The sequence below is a fragment of the Nicotiana sylvestris genome, chromosome 3, assembly GCF_000393655.2.
Source record: "Nicotiana sylvestris chromosome 3, ASM39365v2, whole genome shotgun sequence".
NCBI classification, from domain to species: Eukaryota; Viridiplantae; Streptophyta; class Magnoliopsida; order Solanales; family Solanaceae; genus Nicotiana; species Nicotiana sylvestris.
In genome coordinates this window covers 125,089,598-125,109,114 of record NC_091059.1, presented here as the reverse complement: position 1 = coordinate 125,109,114, position 19,517 = coordinate 125,089,598, and positions in this window count along the sequence as shown.

The window sequence follows — 19,517 nt, the reverse complement described above, 5'->3', positions numbered from 1 at the left end:
TGCCTATACCCCTTCTTGCAACGGTCTAAAGCTCGATACATATCAGTCAGAGTCATAGGGACAATGGAATAAGTTTGCCCCTCAATACCTTCTATTAAAGCCTTAGTGACCATAACTCGGAGAGTGTGGATATTTTCTCCTTGTATTGGAAGTACCAGCATCCCTAGAAAATAGACAATGAACACAAAAACTCAACGGTGAGTCCAACCCAAAAAAGTGATGGCGAGATCGTCATGGTAAAGGCAGTATGACTTGCTGTGTCCATAACGCTCATAGAGGAAGTCGAAGACTTCTTCAAATAGACTAAATCATAATTTTTCCCGAAACCCATCATTTTTAAGAAACCTCTAGGCGTGCGGTTTCCGGTACCAACAGACCAGAACTATGCCATGGGAGCCTAGAGAAATCTCCTATTTCTTCCAAAAGGGGAGTCATTTCTATGTCACTAATACGGAAAATGACTCTCTTCTCATCCCAGAACATAGCAACAACCTCCGTTAGTGCGTTGTTTGGATGAATGTCTAACATATAGGATATATTCTCGAGGACTCTTTTCACATGGTTTTTGTCACTTGGTGCGAGGTTTTCCCATCAATCCAGCAACAAAGGTGGGATGTTCCGAACCATGTCGAACTTGGGGACTTTGTGCCTCATTTCTGCAAAACAAGTAATGTTAGCCCTTTCCCCCCTCTAGATTTGGCTATTTACACGTTAATGATCAATACATTGGCACGTTTTCTCCAAATAAAGCACAGATTGTGATTGTACCCATTGGGATTATGGAAATCCCGACGGACTTTGGACAAGGCTTGTCTTAGCAAGTTATTACATGGACAACATTCTAACTCATACTAGGTTTGGACATGATGCTTGTACAGTTGATATTAGAGTGGGGTTTCTAGAACAGTCTACACCGGTACCCTCAAGCGGACAACTTGAGAGGGAAAGACATGGAACCGTCGATTGTACTGCTGATTGACTAGTTTTGCCGCAAATAAGCCTTTCCAAATTTAAAGGGTGATTTAAGAAGAGCACGAACACTCATCAAGTGCCGCTATGGTATTAATTACGCACGAGTGGAATAAGATTGTAATGACCCGACCGGTCATTTTGAGCTCTAGCACGTTGTTTAGCAGTTTGAGGCCATGAGCAGCTTCATTTTAGGTATTATGACTTGTATGCATGGTCAGAATTGAATTCCGGGGAATCCAGAGTTGATTTGGAAAGAAAATTCTCAATTCAGAAGCTTTAAGGTGAAAGAATGGACTAACATTGTATTTTTGTGTAAATGACCTCGAAATCAGGATTCGAAGATTCTAACAAGTTCGTATGATGATTTCAGATTTGGGCGTATGTCCGGATCGGGTTTTGGAAGACCCGAAAATGTTTCGGCACCTATTGTGGAAGTTAGCATTTTTGGAAGAATTTCATAAGTTTGGGTTGAAGTGCATTTCAGTGTTATCAATGTCTGTTTGGGATTCTGAGTCTGGGAATAGCTTTGTATGGTGATTCTGGTTTTGGGAGCATGATCAGAAGTGAATTCGCAGGTCTGTGGGTTATTTTGGAGTCATTTGACTAAAGATAGAAATTTGAAGGTTTTTGAGAAGTTTGACTGGAAGTGGACTTTTTGACATCGGGGTTAGAATCCGATTCCGGAAGTTGGAGTAGGTCCATAATGTCAAATATGACTTGTGCGCAAAATTTGTGGTCAATCGGACGTGATTTGATAGGTTTTGACATCGAATTTAGAAGTTTGAAATTCTAAAGTTCATTAAGCTTGAATTGGAGTGTTATTCATGATTTCGATGGTGTTTGATGTGATTTGAGGCCTCGAGCAGGTCCGTGTTATATTATAGGACTGGTTGGTGCGATTAGACGGGGCCCCGAGGGCCTCGTGGTTTCGAGCTGTTTTGGAACTTCTGTTTACTAGTGTCTGGTTTACTTCTTCACGAACGCGAAGTGAGTGCCGCGTTCGCGAAGAGGATTTGATGGGTCTACTGAGTTTAGCCTTCGCGAATGCGGGGGTGGCTCCGTGAACGCGAAGAAGGTAAGGGAGATCTAGGCCCAAGGCCATTTGGCCTACCCGAACGTGTAGAGGATAACATGAACGCGATGGGTCTGGGCAGCTAGCTTTCGCGAATGCGATCAGCGGGTCGCAAACACAGAGAAGGATTTTCTAGGCATGATATTTCTGAGATTTGCGAATGCAAGGGATGTTCCACGTTCGCGATGAAGGGTCGCCTGGGCAGTGTTCTTTTAAAATCGGAGTTTTTGATCATTTTCACTTCATTTCTTCCATGGGAGCCAATTTTGGAGCAACTTTGGAGTGCCATTTTCATCACCAAGAATGAGGTAAGTGATTTCTACTAGTTTTGAGTAAATACAAGGCTTATATATGGATTTAGACAAAGAAATTTGTAGAAATTTGGGGATTTTGAGGAAGTCCAAGAAATTTGATATTCTTGAATTTTGACCGCGGTTTGGACATGAAATTGAGAGTAAATTATATATTTGAGTTCGTGATATTATGGGTAAACTTTATCTTCGAAAAATTTCGGAATCCAGGCACGTAGGCCCAAGGGCAATTTTGTCAACTTTTCGATCGGGGTTAGAAATTGTTATAAATGAGATTGTGATGAATAATTGAGCATATATTAATGGATTTGCATAATTATTGGCTAGTTTTGGAGAATTGTGCATCGATTCGAGTCTTTTAAAGGGCGTGGAATGCCGGTTATGGATCTTCGGAGCAAGGTGAGTCTCCTTTCTAACCTTGTAAGAGGGAATTGTCCCCATAGGTGAAATAATTGGTTATGTGCTCCTATTTGTGGGGGGCTATATACGCATGAGGTGACGAGAGTCCGTGTGTAGCTACTATTATGTGTAAGTTCGGGTAGTGTAGGACCCAAAAACATGCTATACTAGGAATATTTGTGACCTTATTGACAGATGAATTGTTTAAACCCTATCGAATTGGTAAATGAATCTCTAAAAGGATTAAACTTCATTTTTTATATAAAAATTGTTAAAAGAGAATTGGTTTTTCTTTGGATAATTGTTCCCTGTTGACTTCTTGATTGGCTGTCTATATGTGTTTAATTCCGGAATGGGCTGAACGCCTCAGTAGATTGAATATATGGATCTATGGTTCGCGCCATTCGACCCTCTGGCAGTGCACAATTTAAATACCTATTGGATCGGGCCCTACGACCTTGGCATGTTTTGCGCATGCTTGCAATGCTTGCTTGAGAATTATAAACTGATCTGCCTCCATGGTCTGAGATAAATTGATAATTAATAGATTATGAATCCGGAGATTTTTAATATAAAAAGGGAACTTTTACCTGTTTGTGACTTATTTAAAATTACTGTTGTTCTTAATAAATCCATGATTATTTGCATTAATAATATATTACTATTGCACCGCTAGTAAGTGTCGAAGCCGACCTCTCGTCTCTACTTTTTCGAGATTAGACGGGATACTCATTGGGTACACGTTGTTTTCGTACTCATACTACACTTGCTGTGAATTTTTGTTGCACATGTTTATGTATGGCTAGTGGCTTAGTGGCATAGAGGCATAATTGATATGGAGACTTAGATGAGTTGCATTTATCGAGACGTCCGTAGCCAGTAGAGACTCCTTCAAAGTATTGTACTGTATTTTCTTCCTGTCCACTTGTATTCCGGACAGTTACTATATTTTATTTTATTTCCTAGTAAATGCCCATGTACTTGTGACACCGGGTTCTGGGATGTCTATGGAAGTAGTCAGTATTTTGATATTGTTAAAGATATCATTATTTATTCAGTGGACATTTATTCCATGTTCTTTAAACGTATAAAAGAAGTGATTTTAGAAATATTTAAAAGGAGAAGTTACTAGTTATTTGTTGTTGGCTTTCCTGACCATGGTGTCCGGTGTCATCACGACCTTTAGTGGATTTTGGGTCGTGACAACATGGTCTAAGAGCACAAGGTTCCATTAGGTCTCACGAGTCATGAGCGAGTCTAGTAAAGTCTTGCGGATCGGTACTAAGACGTTTGTACTTATCTTTGAGAGGCTATAGGGTTATTAGGAGTACCTCCCTTCTTGATTCCTCATCGTGCGATTTCATTCCTTGAGGCTTATGCCCTTGTTTTTTCCTACTCAATCTTATTCGACGCAAAGCACTTGTTATAAATCGAGAACTGAAGAATCATAATGGTACTACAGATGTGGTGCGGGATGTTCCTCCCGGTATAGTTGGTTGGGCTATTGTCGTCTCCTTGTGGAAGGATTTTTCTATCGTTTCGGCTCGGTAGTTGTGCTTCTAAGAGCTTGGAGGCTATGCACGGGTTGCTATGATGCTCACGATTGGTTGATTTGATGGTAGGGTACTTGCCTATGTATCGAGGCGGTGAATGATTTGAAAGGAAGTCTACTAAGTGCACGATTCAATGATCCGATATTTCATTTCCGGCGGAGGAATAACAATTGGCCTATGAATGTCCAGATTTGGGGTAATGGAGTAATGAGACTTGGTATTTTCGAGCATGGTGGAATTTTCGTCTGCGATGCTATGTCGTCAATATCGATTGTATGTGTTAAGTTCGCCGGTGTTATGGTCTTCTGTAATTCGCCTTTGGGGTAAGATATTGTGAAATAATATTGGAGAAGCGACTGTTAGATGTCGCGGGGTGTGGTGTTTCAAGATTGAATCGGTGTTTCTAATGTTGCTCGAGAAAGATGATCTTTGGAAATGTTTAAAGTTAGTAGCGATCTGTGGGTTCAAGAGCTACGAAGATAGATTTTATTTAAGACAACAACTGAGCAGCCAAGGATGAGGAAGGACATGTGGAGAGTGTCAGGCGGTGGCTAAAATTTCTAGAAGGCCAGGTATGAGAAGCAATGGTCGAGTAGCTGATTAAAGGGGTGAGTTCCGCCAAAGTGGGAGAGTGGCGGAGTTGCATATGGGCTTTGTGGTAGGATGACTACGTACCTTAAGGAGAGTTTGGAATGATTTGGGAATCTCAGTGATTGATGATTTGGGGTCTACGGATTTAATTTGAATTATGGGCTATTATGCTGCATGAGACTTGATATAACGGAAAGGAGCTACTTGAAATAAAGAAGGATACAACATAACTTTGAATTGGAAGGATGTTGCCGCACATTTAATTGATGTCCACGAGGAGGCGGATGGACTTGTAGAGCTAGAGGGTGATCTCAGACTCGAGATGGGTTATTGATGTCGTAGTGATTATACCCCATGCAGCAACGTTGGAAGATGTCAGCACGTAAATTCCACAGGTGGGTTATCTCCAGTGAGCAGATCGGTAGTCGCATGGTTGGCGAAACTTCTACGAAGAATTCTATTGGTTATACAACAAAGAGATTGATCGTGCGAATGTGGTTGATGATTCAGAGTATAAAAAGGAGGTTTTACAGAAAGATTCCGAGAAGTTTGGCGACTGATTGCGCAAGGTTATGTCAATAAGAGATAAAGAATCTTGGTGAATTTTAGAGTTGTGTAATGGTGGCTTCAAGCTAAGTGGGAGAGTCCCACCGCCTATCATGGGGTTGCATGGTTAACTACTTGCGAGGTTTCTGGTTAGTAGCACATTGATAGGTTATTTCAGCTATGGGAAAAGAATATAAGTAGTAAATTGAGCAAATGGATTGTTAAAGGTGTGCTATGGTTGGAGTTATTGGCTCATGTTCAGACTTGGGGAAGGATTCAAGATTTATGCCTTGTATATATGCGGGTTTCAAGGGAAGTGATTCTGCCGGATGCTTCGTCGAGAGGGTATTCATGTGCTAGAAGATTCATGAAGTTGATTATATTCGGGGCCAAGTCAGAGCGGGTGGCTCTCAACAACGGTCCTAGTGGATTCAAAGGTTAAAGTGTGGTGCCTTATGATTTCGAGCCTACAAGTACGATTTAGAATCAAGCTTTCGTAGCAGCTTATGAGAAAAGGCCCAGAATGTTCTATGATGTTTTGACTCGCATTGTAGCCTTTAGGAGGAAAATGAGAAAAGACTTCAGATTTGTAGAGGGATTATCAGAATGGGCATACTGGTTGAGGATGCGAATGTGCGCACAAGGGAGGTATGAAACGGTTTGTGGGATTGGAGACAGCGTGGTCTCGTGATTCAAGGTCACTCGGGATGAGTGCGGATGGGGTGTGCTATATGCTGAATGGAGTTATTATTATTTCTAAGGCAATCAAGGATAAATTGGAAGAAGATAGATTGATTAGCCATAGTTGAATTGGCATATTGGTGGTAGTGATCAGTTCCTGCAGCGGGACCAAGTTATGCAAGTGATTTGTGACGGTACGTGTGAGGCCGGTCGGACGCTGTAATTGATGTTATTCAGAAGTATTCTACTGTTATGGGGTGTTATGTGTAGGCGGATCCCGGAAGGGTTATGGTGGCTTAGACCACTACTTAGAGATTTGCATATTCCACGGTTATGATAAATTCATCTGTGTGTTGCTATGGTTCTCCTAAAGTGAGTTAAGTGAAAAGTTTTTATATGATGAAGTGTTAATCTATTAGTGGTTCTGAAGTTATGATGAAAAACGTGTTCTATCGTATATTGGCATGTTGGGTGCAGTGAGTGGTATGGAATTTGAAGTGAGAATCAAGGTTGCAGTTTGGTGCTGACAAGGATGTCACAAGCTCGGATGAGTAGGAAAGGAGTTTCGATGTTTAAAGTAAGTTGGTATTGTCTTCAGCGTCACCTGAGATCGGTGTTTTGTGAAAAAGTCTTTACATCCTGGTTAAGGATTCTTGATCGCTTTTCAGCGTTAGTGCGGCCGGTGGTTGGAAGTTCAAACCTGTCATCTATTAAGGAAGGTTGTGGGAGTGTGCCCCACGGGAAAGTTGTATAAGTGTGGCATGTAGTCACTTGATTGATTGAAGAGTTAAACCAAGTATGAAGATTGTAGTGATGTCGTTAAATTGAGAATTGATGCCTGAAGGGCACTCGGTTTATTGGGTTGTTGACTATGGAAGATTACTCCCATTATGATGGTTGTTCTTGTGTGTTATGAGAAAAGGGTAGATATTATGGACCTTTGAAATGTTATTAGTTTAGTTTAGTGTGATCAGAATCAACTTGAGGTCTGTGGATGAATTTAAATATGAATATGGGCTCTATATCAGGCCAGATGTATTCATTTCAGCCATGCGCTCCTTATGGAAGAGTAGTTGGGGTGTTATTTTGTCGTCAGCTATTTCATGTAATGGTAAATTGCGCCGTGTGAGTTGTGAGACGGCTTGGTGAATTTCTCATGTGTTGAGGTTCCGCGTAGTGATGATGTTATATGAGTGGAATGGCTCTTGAGATTCAAATCGTATATCGCACCTCAGTTCCACTTGAGTTCGTAGCTTGTAGCGCTATATGTCTCCCCAGGGATGGTATTATGCACTTAGCGTGCTTGTGACCGATATTCACTATTTTGTTGTAATGAGCAATCTAGCTCGGTGTGCAACTCCTTTGTGAATTTTATGTGTGGATAAGGTGGCACACCACCATAGGTATGTTGTATGGATCGGGTTGCACGCCGCAATAGATTGATGTTGAGTACAGATTCCTATATCTATTTTTATGTGTTTTGTTTCGTATTTTTCTAAGGAAAACTCATATTAGCTATGTGCCCGCATCGTATGTATGATTCGCGAGCGAGGTAATTGGATTTCCTTTTCAGAGTTCGTTTCTTTTATGTATCATGTTCGAATTGGTAGCATATTGGCACATTGTGATAGCATATGAGACTTTTTGATCATGTCCGAGGTAGCTTATTGCCTGAGTAGTTCATACGGGGTGAGACGAGATCATTGGATTTAGGATCATTGCAATCTGGTTATATGAAGTATATTAAGGAGCAAAGACCATTATTTGGTTCAGAATAAGCTGATAGTTCTTGTTAGAAGTATAGACTCAATGATTTGGTGACTTGGCAGTTGATTATAAATTTCTACACACCTCTTCTGTCGTGGCGGTATTGCGAGAGTTGGAACAAAACTTATATATATCATGAGGTGCGTTGTGAGCATCAGATTTAGGGAATGTTGGTTATTACACTCAGAGAATGTTATTGTGGTTCTATGAATAAAGCGGTTCAAGGTGTGAATTCAGCAAGGGTATGCAGTTATGTTCTGGTACATCGCGTGGTGATTGATACGGTGTTCGTATGTTGGAAACAGGCCTGGTAGAGAATTCTGGATGTTGGAATTGGGATCTAAGGCTTATTTGCTTAAGTAAAAAGGATATCTTCAAATTGATCGAGCTAGGGTGCCCAGCTGAGTTATGGTAGCATGGGTAGGTGCTCGAGGTGTTAAACAGTGATTTCGGGCAACCCCAGCGCAGTTCTTAGCACATTCGAGGATGAACGTATGTTTAAGTGGGAGATAATGTAACGACCCGACCGGTCATTTTGAGCTCTAGTGCATTGTTCAGCAGTTTGAGGCCATGAGCAGCTTCACTACAGGTATTATGACTTGTACGCATGGTCGGAATTGAATTCCGGGGAATTCAGAGTTGATTTGGAAAGAAAATTCTCAATTTGGAAGCTTTAAGGTGAAAGAATGGACTGAGATTGGATTTTTGAATAAATGACCTTGGAATCAGGATTCGAAGGTTCCAACAAGTTCGTATGATGATTTCGGACTTGGGCATATGTCCGGATCGAGTTTTGGAAGACCCGGGAACCTTTCGGCACCTATTGTGGAAGTTAGCATTTTTGGAAGAATTTCATAAGTTTGGGTTGAAATGCATTTCAGTGTTATCAATGTTTGTTTAGGATTCTGAGTCTGGGAATAGCTTTGTAAGGTGACTCTGGTGTTGGGAGCGCGATCATAATTGAATTCGGAGGTGTGGTGTTTATTTTGGAGTCATTTGACTAAAGATAGAAATTTGAAGGTTTTTGAGAAGTTTGACCGGAAGTGGACTTTTTGATATTGGAGCCGGAATCCGATTCTGGAAGTTGGAGTAGGTCCGTAATATCAAATATGAATTGTGCGCAAAATTTGAGGTCAATCGGATGTGATTTGATAGGTTTCGACATCGAATTTAGAAGTTTGAAATTCTAAAGTTCATTAAGCTTGAATTGGAGTGTGATTCATGATTTTGATGTTGTTTGATGTGATTTGAGGCCTCGAGCAGGTCCGTGTTATGTTATAGGACTAGTTGGTGTGATTAGATAGGGCCTCAGGTGTGTTTCGGGGTGGTTTTAAAGCATTTCGGGCTGTTTTGGAACTGCTGTTTGCTAGTGTCTGGTTTACTTCTTCGCGAACGCGAAAGGAGTGCCGCGTTCGCAAAGAGGTGTTGATGGGTCTGCTGAGTTTAGCCTTTGCGAACGCGGGAGAGGCTACACGAACGCGAAGAAGGTAAGGGAGAGCTGGGCCCAAGGCCATTTGGCCTACACGAACTCCTAGAGGATAACATGAACACAATGGGTCTGGGCAGCTTGCTTTCGCGAACACGATCAGCGGGTCGCGAACGCGGAGAGGGATTTTATGGGCATGAGATTTTTGAGCTTCGCGAACGCGAGGGATGTTCCACGTTCACGATGAAGGGTCGCCTAGGCAGTGTTCTTCTAAAATCGGAGTTTTGGCTCATTTTCACTTCATTTCTTCCATAGGAGCTGATTTTGGAGCAACTTTGGAGTGCCATTTTCATCACCAAGCATGAGGTAAGTGATTTCTACTAGTTTTGAGTAAATACAAGGCTTATATAAGGATTTAGACAAGGAAATTTGTAGAAATTTGGGGATTTTGAGGAAGACCTAGAAATTTGATATTCTTGAATTTTGGCCACGATTTTGGACATGAAATTGAGAGAAAATTATATATTTGAGTTTGTGAGATTATGGGTAAACTTTATCTTCGAAAAAAATCGGAATCCAGGCACGTAGGCCCGAGGGCAATTTTGTCAACTTTTTGATCGGGGTTAGGAATTGTTATAAATGGGATTGTGATGAATAATTGAGCATATATTATTGAATTTGCATAATTATTAGCTAGTTTTGGAGCATTGTGCATCGATTCGAGTCTTCGGAAGGGCGTGGAATGCGCGTTATGGATCTTCAGAGCAAGGTGAGTCTCCTTTCTAACCTTGTAAGAGGGAATTGTCCCCATAGGTAAAATAATTGGTTATGTGCTCCTATTTGTGGGGGCTACGTACGCACGAGGTGACAAGAGTCCGTGCGTAGCTACTATTATGTTTAAGTCCAGGTAGTCTAGGACCCAAAAGCATGCTATACTTATAATATTTGTGACCTTATTGACAGATGAATTGTTTAAATCCTATCGAATTGGTAAATGAATCTCTAAAAGGATTAAACTTCATTTTTTTTATAAAAATTGTTAAAAGAGAATTGGCTTTTCTTTGGATAATTGTTCCCTGTTGACTTCTTGATTGATTGTCTGTATGTGTTTAATTTCGGAATGGGCCGAATGCCTCAATAGATTGAATAGATGCATCTATGGTTCGCGTCATTCGACTCTCTAGTAGTGCACAGTTTAAATACCTGTTGGATTGGGCCGTACGACCTCGGCATATTTTTCGCACTTGTAATGCTTGCTTGAGAATTATAAACTGATTTGCCTCCCTGGTCAGAGATAAATTGATAATTAATAGATTATGAATCCGGAGATTTTTAATATAAAAAATAAGGAACTTTTACCTGTTCGTGACTTATTTGAAATTACTATCGTTCTTAATAAATCCATGATTCTTCGCATTAAAAATATATTACTATTGGACTACTAGTAAGTGTCGAAGTCGACCTCTCGTCTCTACTTCTTTGAGATTAGACGGGATACTCATTGGTTACACGTTGTTTTTGTACTCATACTACACTTGCTGTGCATTTTTGTTGCACAGGTTTATGTATGGCTAGTGGCTTAGTGGTATAGCGACATGATTGATATGAAGACTTAGGTGAGTTTCATTTATCAAGACGTCCGTAGCCAACAGAGACTCCTTCAGAGTATTGTACTGTATTTTCATTCCTGTCCACTTGTATTCCGGACAGTTACTATATTTTATTTCATTTCCTAGTAAATGCCCATGCACTTATGACACCGGTTTCTGGGATGTCTATGGAAGTAGTTAGTATTTTGAAATTGTTAAATATATCATTATTTATTCAGTGAAAATTTATTCCTTATTGTTTAAACATATAAAAGAAGTGATTTCAAAAATATTTAAAACGAGAAGTTACTAGTTGTTTGTTGTTGGCTTGCTTGACAATGGTGTCTGGCGCCATCACGACCCTTAGTGGATTTTGGGTCGTGACAATGATATAGATCATGCTTTACGAAAATATAAAACAACACGTTTCCAAATATTTTTGCATATTGAAAGCAGTAAATGCAGTATTGAACGAAACGTAAATTCAAAGAAAGAAAAACAAGGAAGAAGTTAGTTCGCACAATATGAAAATTGTAATAAAATAGATAAGGGAGTGAGGGTGGGGAGAGACATGATCAGCAATTTTTAAAAAAGTCTAAAGGAAAGCGCATGTTATGACCAAATTTAGCAGAGATTTGGATGTGAGTTCAAATAAAGGGAAAACGGGGAAAAGGGTGTACATGTAGCAAGTATAAAAGTAAACGAGAGTGGGATATTCATGTAACAACAAAGATAAAAACACACTTATAAGAGAAGACTAATTCATATAAACCAAGTTCACTTATGGTAAGAGCCTAAAAAAAATCCCCAGCAAAGTTGCCATGCTATCGCGCCCCTTTTTCTCACAAAATCGGGTTTCGATACGTGACAACTCTTTTAAGGAAGGGTGTTAAAATAGAGCGTCACCACCTAACGGGTTTGAGGTGTGTTAGGGCACCTATTTTGCAGATAATTCTGTTTGACTAGTTTGAGGGGTCCTAAATTTTTTAGCCTAAAGGATCACCCCGTGCAACATAAATAATAGTTCGTAACTCCCTCAAAATGGGTGTTACTCATATTATTCAGCGGGCACAAACTATCATCTTCTGCTACCCGATTACTATTTTTAAGTTGTTACCTAAAGCGCACTAGTTGATTCTAAACCGTACCTTATGCGTGCACTACCCATCCTATGCCTAGGGTCGAGGAGGTTTTGGACCTCTATATAGGTAGTTCTAGACTTCACTTAGGCTGCTCAAAATGATAAAAACTAATCGATAGGAAAAACAAGTTGGACTTCATATGAAAGCAATTAAGGGCTCAAGTTAGCCTCCAAACTTTGACAACGAATGCATGCAAACACATTGAGCATTTGACAACTGCAAATTTTAGACTAATTAAAGCTGTTGAATACTATAGGCATGATCTCTATATGATTTTGGATTTTAATAGGCAGATAGTTTCATATATAGAAGCCAATTTCTTTATACGATTTCTAGAAGACTACACAATTGCTTACTGATTATACGTATAAGAGATTAAGACTATAGGCATGATATCTAGATGATTCGTGCTGCAACTAACAATGGTAATCACAGGAATGTATTCAGAACTATTTAGTCGAGTCTTATAGGCATGGTTTCTAATAATGATAATTAGCACAGTGTTGAAAATTCGACATTAGCACTTGAAATAAACGAGCAGGATAATATTGAAGACTGATTTTAGACCCTATAGGTAGGATTTATATAGTCACGATTGAGATTGATTTTAGATCCTATAGGCATGGTATCTAAATTACAGATTAAGTAGCATGTAAATTAACAGGGTCCTATACAGCGTAATGCATGTGCACATTGAGATATTAGTCATTTAATATCCTATACGCATGGTTTCTAACAGGTAAAAGCAAAACACATTTGAGCAAAGTAGGGGAACCTATATGCAGGATTTCTAAAGCATAGTAATTAACACATTTGAGCAAAATAAAGCACCTATAGGCAGGATTTCTAATAATTGAACATAATAACACATTTAAGTATAGTAAAGCACCTATAGGTAGGATCTCTACCCATTTTAATGTAAATATTGAGATAAAACCCCTTTCCCGATATTACTAATACCGCAAATGTTATTACATCGATTATTACTGACCCAAAATGAATAGAAATAAATTAAAAATATAAATAACTCACGGGAGCCTATAGCAGGCCCAAAGATACATCCGGCCAGGCCAGGCCTTCATTCCCATGGTTCACAATAGCCCAGGAATTACATCTCCATTGACATAGGGTAGCCAAAAATCAATTGATTCACTCGGTAGCTAGAAAATAGAGTTGAGCATATAGAACAAAGACCCTAGTGTATCAGAGTTCCCAAGGGTTTCAAGAATCCATGGAAATGCTCACACTAGGTAGGTTGATCAGATATATTTAGAGGGTAACTAGGGACCAAGTCCTAGTGTGTCAGAGTTCAAAACGATCTTAATTGGACCCTGAGTAGTGCTCACGCCAGGGAGGTCAAAGGATATAACCTAAGTAGCCTTGGCTTTCAGCTGGCTAAGAAATAATAACTCAAAGAGACCAAGTAGTAAAGTAATAGAATGGGGTTAAGGGACAACACTGAAGGACAGAATCAAATTGAGCCCATAAAAAATAGGTAACAAAACATGCTTGGGTTTTAAGAACAGACTTAACAAAATTTCAGAGAATTAAGTTCAACACATAATGCATATAATAACTAGACAAGTCACAAGACAGACTTATAGTAAGAAAGTTCAGATTAGGCTAAGTACAGAAGGCTAGTGTCACAAGAAGGAATCATATCAATTGGCAACAGAACCTAATAGGCTAAAAACTAATTAAAGAAATTACTAGGGAATCAAAACAGGTTACATCACAGCCAATTCAGAAACAAACTTGTTACATACTTGATGAATGCATTCATACTTAGTCAGCTAATCCATAGAAAGGGGATATGAGAGTATGTTCAAGTAGCAATTTTAAGCAGTAGATGGGTGGCTATCAATAACACATAGGCTAGGAAGAATTAAAGGAAGTTAATCAACTCAGGTCTAAACATGTATCAAACTATAAACATAATGATATTTAGATTAGCAAAGACTAAAATTGAAATAACACATTGAACAAAAATCTTCAGAAGTGGAAACACATGTTAATGATAGGTAAATCAGAATGAAATGACAAAGGTTTGGGAACTCACCAGTTAAATGAAACAAGAAGGAAAGGAAGCCAACAATGTTATAAATATCAACAAAAGAGCAAAACCCAGAATTTCTGTCCTTCGCATTCATCTGGCTAGGAACGAAAGTGCATAACAAGATTGTTAAAGAGGAAAGCGCACACAACTTTAATTTTTAGTAATTTTTCTTAATGATTCGAGAACTGTTTCAAAGGGCAATGGGGAGGGGTTCAAATAGTGTAGAAATTGAACATATAAACATGGAAAATCATCAGTCAAACACTATAAAGGAAAGCAATCGAAATCAGTAAGGAAAAGAGAAAATTTCGAAACCCTAATTTTAGGTCAAGTACACAAATTGGCAGAAATCTAAAATAAATAAAAGGTAAAAATCAAATGCTGCATAGAATAAGATGAACATCGATAGAAATACCATTTATATCATAGAATCAAACCAGATTTGTTTCGATTTAAAAGAATCTAAAACCCTAATTTCAGGGTAAGTGAAAATCGGCAGAGAAGAAAAAATTTACACATAATAGGATGCACATACACGAGATAACAATTAAAATAATTGAACCAGATTTGGTTAGATCTCAAACCCTAATTCTTAGGGTAAGTAAGAATCACAAAGATACATAGAGATTCATACCATGAAAGAACAAGAACAAACATAGACAAAAAAGGTCAAGGAACTGAACCAGCTTTGGTTCGAAGTTGATGAGATCTACTTGCCATGTTTAGGCAAGCGGTATATAAAAGGTTCCATTACCAGGGGGAAGTAGAATATGGCAAGAAACAACTATGTAATCCCATGTCCGGTGGGATCAGAATAGAAAAATTGGGGGGAAATGGCTAGGGTTTGGGCGGAGACGAGAGAATCCAAAGGCGGCAGATGGTGAAGAATAGTTTAGGATTACTGGGGTTTGGTTAACTAAAAGGGTAGGAGCAATATGGGTCGTTGATCTCAGAGATCAATTGCCACGGGGTTCTGGGTCGGGTAGGTTTAGTTGATTGGGTTGGGGTGTTTTGGGCTACTGTGTTAGGTAATTGGGCTAGGAGTTGGTCCGAAAATAAGTAGAATTTAGGCTAGTTTTTTAAATATCCAATATTTAATGAATAAATAATTTATAAAAATAATTATTAAATATCAAAATAACATTTGTGCACTAAAATAATTAAAAATAATTAATTAATATTATAAAAATCTAAAAAGTCATTTTCTGCATAAATAATATAATTATACATTAATATAAGCTATTATTGCAAAAATATGGAATTAGCCCTAAAAATGCAAATGTAATAATAAAAATGCACTGAAAAATATTTAAATATTATGTTGGTATAAATGATAAGTTTAGATGATTAAATAATCATAAAATAATTTGGAGGATAATTATTGGATATTTATATATAATAAAATGCATGAATAAATTGGTTTAAAGTCTTTAAAAATTATGAAAAACTATAAAAAAAATATTTGTGTATGCTTATAAATCAAATGAAAATGCATATGCACTATTTTGAAAATATGAGGGAAAAATTGGGTATCAACAGCCCCGACATTAAATCGAGCGCTTCTTGGGAGGCAACCCATGTATTTGTTTTTCTTTTTTTTCTTCTTTAGATATGTGTTGTTTTGTTCTATCTGGTTTTGAAGTGTGTTGTATGAATGAGTGTGCTTTGTAGGGACTATGCTCAGAAAAATTGGCTAAGTATGGAAAAAGTGCGGACCGCACAATTTTGAGTGCCACAACAGAAATAGATCTATGGCCGTACAATTCTTGTGTAGGCCGCACAACTGGATGTTAAAAAGTGCACACTCTCTGGTGTTTTCCTATTAGAGAAATGGCCAAATTGCGGCCGCACAAGGAAATGTGCGGTCCGCACCAAAATTTGCGGCCGCACTCAAAAAAGTGCGGACCGTAGATCTTTAAAAGGAAAGTGTCCATCAGGTAATAGAGTGCGGACCGCACATGGTATTGTCCGGCCACACTCGTCCCTTGATCCTTAGGCCATCTCGATAAGTATAAATAGTGTTGTTCATTCTACAGTTAAAACTTTACTTTCTCTAAGAATTAGAACAAAGGCGAACACAATGAACTCAACTGATTCACGCATCTCACACTCATTTCATCATCCTTTATTCTTCCTTGCATCACTACTTTACTGGTATATTCAATTCATCTTTAAAAAATTTCAATTTTCATAATTAGTTTAGATACTTTTAGACCTAATGTCAAATTCAATATCACGTGTGCTTAAATTTGTGTGGGTAACTTCCTATTGGATTTTTGGGGGATGAGTACATTATTTATCATGTTTACTTGGTATTACCATGTCCAATTTATGCTTAAAGTTAGAAACCCTAAGTTTACTGGCGATTGTTTCTGAATTGTGCATCCGTACAAGAAATTATGCGGTCCACAAATTGTTATCTATGGCATTTGGTGTGAAGTGTGGTCCGCAAAAATTGAACCCCGGCTACAGAAAAGGGTGTGCGGCCCCAGATCTTGGCTTTCTCTATTATTAGAGAGTTGCATTTTTGAAGTAAAAGTTGTGCGGCTGCACTCAAAATTATGCGGTCCACATTTCAATTGTGCAGTCGCACTAAAAATTGTGCGGACCGCAGAATCACCACTGCGTCCGCACTTCAAAATTATGCGGTCCACACAAACCCATCTGCGGCCGCACAAAAAAATGTGCGAACCACACTTCCCCCATCATGTATATTGTATTGTCTGCAACTGTCTGATACTCTGAACTTGAACTATATATGATTCTTATAGCTATGTATTGTTGACAATGGTTAGATCTTGGGGATGAGGTGATACATCCAAGGGGAGGGGTGAACCCTCCCAAGGCCGAGGCAGGGGTACCATACCACTCTCCGCGCAAAGAGTCATAGAAAAGAAAACAACAGTCGGGAGAGCCCCAGAGTCGGCTGAGTCCAGTTCATATGTCCCGTCTAGGGAAGCATCAGATGGCAACTCTGTGCAAGAGAAGCCTAATGTACAATCACAACCAAGGAAGCTCCCTGGGCAGTTTCAGCTCCTAGATGAACCTTCCACCTCGGCAAGCACTTCTGAGGGTTCAAAGCCCTCATCTACGCATGCCCCCGATGCACCAGTTATATTTGTTGTTGATGATGATATTCCAGATGACGGTCAAGGGGTGATACCAAAGTTGCCGACCTTGATAGGTCGAAGAAGAAGGAGGTTTGGGAAGACAGATTTGTGAGCCTGATTGCTTTCAACAGGTTCCGATAGTGGTGGCCTTAGAGATTTCTCATAGTTGAGCATTAGTTTGTTTTGAAAGACTTTGATAGGTACAATCCAAATATGGCAAGATAGTTCTGGGATAGAAAAGGGTGGACATGGTTCATTCAAAGCATGGTGGATTCCAAGGAGAAATTAGTCCGGGAATTCTATGCCAATGTAGTGCATATCAAGACGGGGACTAAGGTGACTAAAGTCAGTAACATAAAAGTTAGATTTGATGAGACCTCCCTGAACACATATTTGCAGCTCGAGGATGTGGAGCCGGTGCAATATTTGGAGAAGTTTGCATTGGGTGATGCAGCTCACGCATGGCTAGCTGAGATTTTGGCAGCTCCAGGACCACCACCACCATGGATCACATCAGGTGTTCCTATTCAGCGAAACACCCTCAACTTTGAAGCAAAATGGTGGTAGACCTTTTTGTGCAGTCGAATAGATCCAAGCCAAAAAGAAAACAATCTACCAATTCTAAGGTCAGTTCTAGTGGCTTCTATTATGGCCAATTACCCAATTAATGTGGGTGCTATCATGTCGGTCAACATGTCATTGGTTGGTAGGCAGGGTGATAGCTCCTACCTATATCGCAACACTATCACAGAGTATATAACGAATGCGGGGGGTGGAGTCAAAGTTCTTTGACATAAAGGTTTGGGCGAAGAAGACCTTCACGTGGTACTCTGTGAAGGACCCGAGGAACCCAAAGAACAAGGGTCAGCCGATTAGTACCATGGGCCAGTTTGATGAGCCTTTGGTAGTAGTTACATATTTAGCTAACTTGCCTACCACTGCAGTCGGGCCTTCTTATAGTACAACTTTCATACCTCCACATCCATCTTCCGGGCCGTCAACATCAGTTCCATCCACTTCTACTTCGAGGACAGTGCTTATGCCTGCTCATCCATTCTGCATTGCGAGTCTCCCAAACACTGGCAAGTCTCAATAACCGGATGCAGACTGCTACTGCAAAGATGTATGATCTATCCAGTGCTGTTGCAACCCAGAACTCTACCCAGCACCTCAGATTCCTCTAGCAGTGGAGGACAATTTGAAGAAGATTCTGGAGAACTAGAAGACCATCATAGACACCTTGGTGGCACATGGAACAACAATTGAGGAGCTTGGGAAGTAGGTGAAGAAGATGAGAAAATCCCAGGCTTTGAAGAAATCAGTTGACAGGTTGAGATGGGAGGTGACCAAGATAGCTGCCGATGGGGATCTTCCATTTGACTTGCATATGGAGACAACACCATCAGACCCAACAACACCATAAGCATCACTAGTACCAGCTAGCCAGTCTGAGGAGCCAGACCTCGCTGCCTACACTGCTGAGGCGGTGCTACAAATGTTCACCAACCAAGCTACTTCCCGAGCAGAGGATGATGAGATCTAGTTGGAAGAGCCTGAGGGAGGTGATGCTATGGACATGGAGAAATAGATTTAGTTAGTGACCTTTTGACTCTTATCAATCATCGAGTGGTTTAGTTGAACCATTAGTGATTTTCAATCTTGAATATGGTTGTTGTGGGCCCTCGACTCTGTCCTCTTTAACAATCCAGCTGTGTGAGAGGTGAGATGTTTTTCTTGCAAGTCCAAATACCCGTGCGAATGGTCTAAAACTTGCCCCGAATGTATTTCTAGGCAAAATGTTAAGTTTTGCTTGGCTTGAGAAGTGATTGTAGGCTCCCCTTGACTCGCTTGAAATTTTCCATGGCCCACCAATGCTGCTATCCCTAGTCTGTTCATTTGAGCCTTAGACCTTTCTCATTTGATAATCACGTTACAAACCTTTACCCATTTTGTAGTGACCCTCTCTTGGCACCCGAGCTTTCCTTAACACTCTTGAGAAACAGTAGGCTAAAACATAAGTTTGAAGGGACACAAAAAGAGAAAAGAAAAGGAAAAGAAAAAGCAAGAAAGAACAAAAAAAAGGAAAAATGCAAAAAGAAAGTGAATAAGTTGAAGAATTGAAGGGATTCAAAGAAAAATGATGATGCAAAGCATGGAGAAACCAAATAAGGATAAAATGAATATTATGACCAGGAAAGACTGATGTTAAGTCTCTCGAGTTCCTCTAAGGAAAAAGAAAATTCCTCAAAGAGTCGGCAAAACATGAGCCAAAAAAAGAAAGAGAAAATGGAGTGCTTAAGGA